Source organism: Helianthus annuus, chromosome 8 (genome assembly GCF_002127325.2).
Source record: "Helianthus annuus cultivar XRQ/B chromosome 8, HanXRQr2.0-SUNRISE, whole genome shotgun sequence".
Classification (NCBI taxonomy): Eukaryota; Viridiplantae; Streptophyta; class Magnoliopsida; order Asterales; family Asteraceae; genus Helianthus; species Helianthus annuus.
In genome coordinates this window covers 28,201,940-28,209,825 of record NC_035440.2, presented here as the reverse complement: position 1 = coordinate 28,209,825, position 7,886 = coordinate 28,201,940, and the positions used below count along the sequence as shown (strand labels likewise).

Here is a 7,886-nt window from a genome sequence, read left to right as displayed (position 1 = left end):
GGCATTGAAATCATGGCTGGAAATCTTAAAACATTTTCTGTCCATTAGAAACAAATAAAGGCCCATAACAACCTTCCTGCCTAAACCAATGTTATCTTATTATCCGTCCTACCCGGCCCAATAAAAGGCCTGACCCAAGATACTTATTGGGTCTTTGACTATTTCTGCATACTCTAACCAGGTTTGACTTTTGTAGGCCACATTTTGACCATCCATAAGAAGATGTTTGAAATTTGACTATGAAATATTGCAGCATGGCCTGATCTTTGAAATATATTGGCTGTTTTCTAGCTTTGACTTGCGGGATTTTACTTAGATACCGACCCATATAAAAATGATCCAAATACTGAGAAAACACCAGCTCCTTGATGATCATGGTACTGCTGCAATAAAAAAAAAGATAGATACTCCACATCCACCGGTTGCCATCACTTTATGGAGCTTCATCTCCTCTAGGGTCTTGACTATCAGTTGACTGCAACTTGATACTTTGACTATAGATGACTTTCCACACTATTGATTGATGTTAACTCCAAGCCAACAATAAGTTTTGCACCTGCTACAACACCTATTCATTGGGGTCGTTGACTCAATTATCTCTCCATTTTTATTATTGTACACAAATGACTTCATAACCTTTTTTAGCATAGTAAACCCTTGGGCTCATCATGATCTTCCAAACACCTCTTGACACCCCAATACTTCTCATACACCCATAATCCTCAGTGAGATAACCCACCAAAGGTCTAAAACTATATCCAAATAAAAAATGATTTCTATAATGCTATTATAAATAACTATAAATAATTATAGTACTATATAGATTTATAGAGAGATATTAGATAACCATATAAAAATAAGAAAATAGTTTACTTATCGTAGGTACCGTAGCATGAGTTATGTGAAGAATGTCAACAATAGCAACAACAGCTCCCTCTACATCAAATAATTAAAGACTCGTGTATAAAAAATAATGGAGAAAAAAGACACCATCATTTACTTGAGGAAAATCAAAGGAAAGAAACACCATCATTTACTTGAGGAAAATCATAAGATAAAAAGGTACTAACGTACATTATAAGTGAACACGACATCACACTTGCTTCAACAACATCAATTAGGTCATGTTTTCTCATCAAGTCAATTCCATTAGCAGTTCCTCTTAAGAACAAAAAAAAATGAAGTTAATAAAGAAAAATTTCATAAAAAAGAAGAAAAAGACGATGAGCTCTTTGTGAATTCTTTGCAAAAGGTTGCTAAAATAAGGAAAAAGTACAAAGTTAGTTTCAGGTTCTTGTAGTTAGCCCTAGTTCATATTTTACATTTTAGTCATAAAACAACTTTAAACAGAGACCTGGGAATGGTAACTTAAACTCAGTAGCATAATAAAAAAAACATTGAATTACCATCCACTTTTGTATGGTCATCAATTAGCATCGGGTCAGTTTTGCTAACATCAGCATCAACCACAGCTTTCAACTCCTCTTCTTTCACAAGAGTGGCTTTTAAAGCCACTTCCTTTTTAATCGTTTCTTGCTCTTCTTCGTATGTAGCTAACTCCTCCCGAACTAGTGGAACCCTTTTAGATCGGTTAACTATAATGGCATTAGAAGGTGGGTCTAATTGAAGCATTCTTGCACGAGTACCAAACTAAAAATACAATTGTAAGTAATGAGAATATGTTTATTATGCAAGATAAGACCACTAAGTGAGGTACTTGAGTCTAAACACAAAATATAAAAGTTATGAGATAACTTAGAATGTACCTGGCCCCTTTCAGTAAAAAAACACAAGATTTCTTACATCGGTAGCCCATTCTACAAACATGTCATGTGAAAATCCCACTTCTAATTGGCGATAGAAAAAACTAAATAAGTAGCACAGTCAACATGGTCATAAAATATAATTAAATAATGAAAGTGGATTAAACATGTTCCCCTCCAAAGTAGAAGTGTCACTTACCTTTGAACCCTCTGGCACATTTTGTAGTCCACTCTTGTTGATAAAAAAGTAACATGCCTAAATACAAATACTTAACTCCAAGTAAGTTCATACTAATATAAGCTAGTGGAGAATTTACTTTTGGCAAAAAGCTATTACTTCAGAAGGCATTATCGCAAGTGCAATCAAAGGACTTTGCTATTTAATCACTCATCCATCCAAGAAAACTATTGACGTAATCAACTGTGCTTGATGAAATATATGTAAGAAAGAAGTTGGGACATGTCAAATCATGTTGTTCCAACTACAACCACAAGTGTGCTAAAATTATCATATGACAAAAGCATGTCAGAAGCTTCCTTTGCAACCTGAATATAAGATTCACGAGACGGAATGAAAATCAGAAAGTGTTGTTGAGAGAATAATGTGTAATATTAGTAGATGTTCAGTTAATACCTCAATGCCAACGATACCCATTGCAATTCCTATATCTACTAATTTTAAATCAGGTGCATCATTAACCCCATCTCTAGTCATCGCAACTACTTCAACAACATCCTTGAGCAGCCTCACTATCTCTTGCTTGTGATGTGGTTCAGCCGTGGAAAAAAAGAAGTCCACCTTTTTTAGCCAAATGACTTTTTGGGTCACGGTGTTCCATCAACTGTCATCCTGTTATGCTATTTGAACTAATGTCTTCATCCGGCCTAAGTAATTGCACCACAACAACGAAGTAGACAACTATTAGAAATAATGAATCAAATTGAATAGAAGATTTGGTATTATGAAGATTGAACATACCTGATGCTTCGCTTGAACGGCCTACACACTGATCAAAAAGGACAATTTTCCAATACGGGTCAATTATCAACACTATCTTTGTCCATCCATATCCCTTTGACTTACATAAAAAACTAAATAAGATTACAAAAAGTAAACTTATAAAATAATAACCATAAACAACATCCACAAAATACAAGTTAAAACCAAATAAATCATGAAACTGAAAGATGAACAATTAACGAACGATTCTTTTAAAACCCTAAAGCATACCTTGCCTCAACATTTCATCAGCTTCGTCAAGGATACGGAATTTCAATGAGCATAAGTCAAGATTCCCTCTCTCAATGTGATCCTACACATCATTATCAAATAATTCAATGAATCACTTACAGAAATAAACGTCGCACTGTTATACTAAGAAGATGCAACCAGATAACCATTGGGTTACCTTAACACGACCGACTGCTCCGACAACAATATCCACCCTTTTTTTCAACTGTACAGTTTGAGGAGAAATGGATACTCCACCTCCACCATACAAACAACATGAAGTCAGACCCACAGCCTCACCATAGTATTTAAAATCGTTATATATCTATAGCAAAAACCATGTAAACTGCATGTATAACCTTGCAAAGAAACCAAAAATACAGAACAAACACGTATCAAATTAGGTAAGTACCTGTTTTGCTAATTCTCTGGTCAGAAAAAGCATGAGAATCGTAGGCGCCCTGCCATATCCGGTCCGTCTTGTTGATTTCTTAGGCCCATTTATTAGTGACTCAAATATAGGTTATCCGTCACGCTTGACCCGAATTCAGGATTTCGACCACCATTTAAGGCTACTTTTGACCCATTTGATATAGGTTTGGTTTTGGGTCAAAAGGGTAATACCTACATTTTGATATAAGAGTATCAAGTAGTATGATACCATCCAACGGCTTTTTTAGTAAAACATATTGCAAGAAAATGAAAGATGACAAACGTAACTCTTTGAAACAAAAAAACATATATCATGAAAAAATCGAGAAAACTTCTTTCGTGGTTCCCTCCCCACACCTAAAATACCAAAAAAGTACACAAAATGAAGCATCAAGCTTTCGATTAAAGTAAAAGGGACTTACTACATGTTCATGTGGCTGGACATCAGATTGTTGAAAAGTGTCATCTACATGTTTCTCATTCAGTAAATGTTGCTCTGATGTAGATGTGTCATCTTCCTTAGGGACCGCATCATCTTCCTGACCTGCTTTCTTTCCACGCGTTTGAGCTGGTTTTGCCCGAGACTTTTAAGGAAATATAAAATAAATTCAGTTGTATATATAATCAACCAAACATTAATTAAAAGATCAGAGACAGTTATCGTTAAAATTTTAGAGAATTTAAGACATCTGTTGATTTTAAAAGTATAATTGATGCATGAAGTGGCAAATTCGACATGTTTACCAACAAATGGGTTAATGAAAGGAAAAAATAGTTATTAGTAAAGTATTGTTAAAGCACATACAGGGAGTCTCAGTAAACGAACTCTAAAACTGTGTCTCCAGTTACCCTTTTTGTTGAGCTCCGAAGCCTATGAACAAAAAAAACAAATGTTATTAAATTCCTGAAAGTGCGCCTATTAAGCGTATCGTAATTTGAAGGAATGGTGCCACTTACTGCTTTTTCAGCAGACTCAATGGTTTCATATTCCACAAAAGCATGTAACTGTGCCAAAAATACGTATATACATTGTTAAAAATGTATAACAGATGCATTTTAAATTAAAAATTTTAGCAACATATAACTGAATCTCAATATGCCAATACATGATTACCTTGTTACTGAAAAGCATACCATCGGCTTTTGCTGCTCTTGATGCTGAAGTGGCCCCACCATTGGAAGCTTGTGGCTGATATGTATGAATCGTCTTTAAACTAATCACGTACAAATTCAAAGTATATGATCACTAACAAATTCAAAGTATAAGTTCTATATGAAAACCCGGTACCTTCTAACATCCAAAAAAATCTTCATTAGGTTCTGATGACAATGGTCATCAGGTAAATTTTCAGCAACAATTATGCGCGACTACAGAATAAAAACAAAAAAAATATTAAACACATGCAAATTGAATGTTCTAGAATGTTGATGGTCAAAGACGCACTTGCAGCTCTTCCATATCTGGTTTAGTTAGAGGATGTAGACGTTTGACTTTTTTCCCATCTTCACTGACACAATCTCTACCAGCATCGTTGATTATGTTCTTCTCGAATCCAGCAAGATCCACGAGTGTAATCCTGCTTGTTCTTGAACTACCGATCCACAGTAATTGCTCTTCTACAGATTGGATCAGGTTTAAGAACCCGTTAAACCAAAAAAAAAAAACATTAGATCATCAATTACACATCGCTATAAAATCACTCAAAGTTTATACCCACATAAAAGATCTATATAACGTATCATATTTAACTACTTTTATGAACAGTTTATTATGTTATGAACTATAAATCAACAAACAAAGAAAAAATGTTCATAGATACCTGATTGTTGCTTTAGTATTCTCAATACTTGGGAAAATGATGGTATATCTATAAATTTGTAAATAAACAAATAAAGCACAAAACTTTGGTTTCAGACAACTCACAGATCATCATCAAACGGAAACCAATTTCAAGTTAAGAATTGATTTACCTTGAATCCACTGATCCCAAAGTTGCGCGACACGAATGCAAATCCAACCAATTGTAACTCCTTTGTGTATCACTGAATAAAGGGTTTGCGGTGGAGAGTTCGACAATTAAGGTTTGTAGTTAACACATGATTCCTTCTTCACGGCAATCAAACGACGAAGAAAGATAATCTGTGATTTTGATGGTGATTTGAGTAGAGAGCGAAAAAGGAAAACAAAAATAGGATTAACACGAATCAAACAGATAACAAAAAAAAATCAAATATCAAGAAGGAAGAACATACCTGTGATCAAATATCAAGACGGGTCAAACAGATAACTCAAAATTCACGATACTCACAACAAAACCTGTAGAAATCAAACACCAAAATCTATAAATAGATACGATTGTATGACCCGAAAAAAAGGCGATGAAGTTTTCAGTTAGGGTTTACAGGGAGAAAAGGAGAGAAAGTTAATCAATCACCAAAATCCATAAATAGATACGATTGCTAACCTGATCTTAAATCGGAATTAGGGTTTGAATCAGTGGGAGAAGAACAGATGAGCAAAATCTGTATGTATGAAGCATTAGGGTTTGTTAAAAACAATATATAGTATCCGAATTAATGTGAGTCGGTGCAATAAAAACCCGAAGTCCGAACCTAACAAATACGGATCCCTCTTAGCATTGCTACAAAAACAAAAACCCACAATCAAAATCACAAAATAAATCAATAACAAATAAATACGATATATATTGTAATTTCAGCCCGGAATATATCGAGAGCAAATCCATTGGAGCAACTTATCATAGCTTGTTGAATGTGCAGACCAAGTTTATCAATTGCTATCCAATTGAAAAGAACTCGATTTTCCAACCTCACATTTACTCGAGGCTTCGAGTCGACCAGTGATTGGCTTCAAGCTACTCCCAAGTCCCACGAAAGTCTTCAAAACTGAACAACGTAAGTAAAAAAAAGTAACAATAATTGCTACATCAAAGATGAACAAAGTAAAAAAAAACAACAACAAATCAATACTAATAACAACTGAACATCAACAACCAAATTTCCAGCATGTAATTAGAATCTGAAAACGTTGAATAACAAATATAATTGATACCAAACAACTACAAATACACAACCAGGTCGACAAAGAAAACAATGACCAATCATAATCTTGCAAAGGTAAAAAAGATTCAGAACTACATCAGCCGACATAATCTTGAACCTAACAAACTTGACGATGATTTTTTTTTAATATCTATTACAATGATGACATAATCTTGAACCTAACAAATGATGATTTTTTTAAATTCTGTTACAATGCGAAACCCTAAAATCATTCTTAAACCCAAATCTTTTGTGTTAGACGAACCTTAACAGTTCATCTTTCTTCTTCCTCTACTTCATGCGCAACCCTAAAATTGTATCAGATTCAGCCGTCACACAAACACACCTTCATTCTTCTTCAATGTTAAAATCAACAAAAAACAACAGCAATCAGAAATAACAACCGTTTGTAAACATTAACCATTTAGGGTTTTGTCAATCAAAAACAAAAACAAAAAAAAGGATTCTTATGATTGGAATCACATAACAAAAACATCAAAGATCGAAAGGGATAAACATACCTATGTTCTTGATTGATGAATATGAAAGTGAAGAACATGAACTTGCACTCGTTGATCAAGGGTTTTGAGAGAGAAACTGAAAGTAGAGGCACCTAGTATTTTCTTTAACCATTCAATTGATCGACGACATTGATTGTATATATGAAAAAGATGAATGGGGAAATCGATTTAGGGTTTGAATCGTAGAACAACTAAGAAAAAAGAGGATCACGGTTGCTATTGAGTTGAATCGTAAAGAAGAAGGAGGAACATGGTGGCTAGGGTTTTAGAGAAATGTCGGGTATTGAGATTATGATCTTAATTAGGTTTTTATAGTATATCCGAACTGAGAGATGCCTGACCCGAATCATAAATGGATCCCGCCTCCTTTGTGTTAAAATCGTGATTGTAGAAGCCATTTGAGAATTCCCTCCTAAACTCAAAAATATAAGTTGCCACATCAGCAAAAATGTCCCAAATCTAATGCCACCTAGCCCAAATCACATCTCATTTATATATATATATAGACTAGATTAGTGACATGTGTATTACACATGTTGAATAAATGTTTTTTTAAAAATATTAATTTAAATAAAATGCTATATAGTTCTTAAAATCTATTGCATAAATAAACTGATTATTTTTTAAGAGTTCTAAAAGTTTTGCAATTATTTAAAGTTTTAAAAGAACTCAACCTTTTGTTATAAATGATTATATATTATAGATTGTTAGAGTATTAACATAAACTATTTTGTTATAGGTTATTATTACTTGTATTTTTATTTACATTTTTACATTAAAAGTCTAAAACGTAAGTAGAAGCCATGAGTTATTTATGCTTATTTTATTATAATTCAATTTTATTAATCTCTATTATAAAGCAAAGACAAGATAAAT

At 33.6% G+C, this 7,886-nt stretch overlaps 1 long non-coding RNA gene across 31 annotated transcripts; it reads right to left on the bottom strand.

Moving 5' to 3' along the window:
- LOC110872505 lies at positions 1-7,288 on the bottom strand. Of its 31 annotated transcripts, none has more exons than XR_004864911.1 (24): positions 7,011-7,288; positions 6,755-6,845; positions 6,040-6,333; positions 5,892-5,949; positions 5,680-5,743; positions 5,398-5,566; positions 4,871-5,043; positions 4,715-4,794; positions 4,541-4,640; positions 4,384-4,431; positions 4,232-4,297; positions 3,849-4,010; positions 3,407-3,618; positions 3,173-3,252; positions 2,995-3,076; positions 2,743-2,842; positions 2,398-2,648; positions 2,101-2,309; positions 1,963-2,032; positions 1,767-1,867; positions 1,407-1,650; positions 1,075-1,161; positions 887-936; positions 1-752 (listed from the first exon to the last, which is right to left on the bottom strand). It is a non-coding gene; the product is annotated as an uncharacterized LOC110872505 (long non-coding RNA). The 31 variants fall into 31 exon arrangements; XR_004864908.1 differs by having other exon boundaries at positions 1,767-1,847; XR_004864907.1 differs by having other exon boundaries at positions 1,963-2,019.
- Between the last annotated feature and the right edge of the window lie 598 nt (positions 7,289-7,886).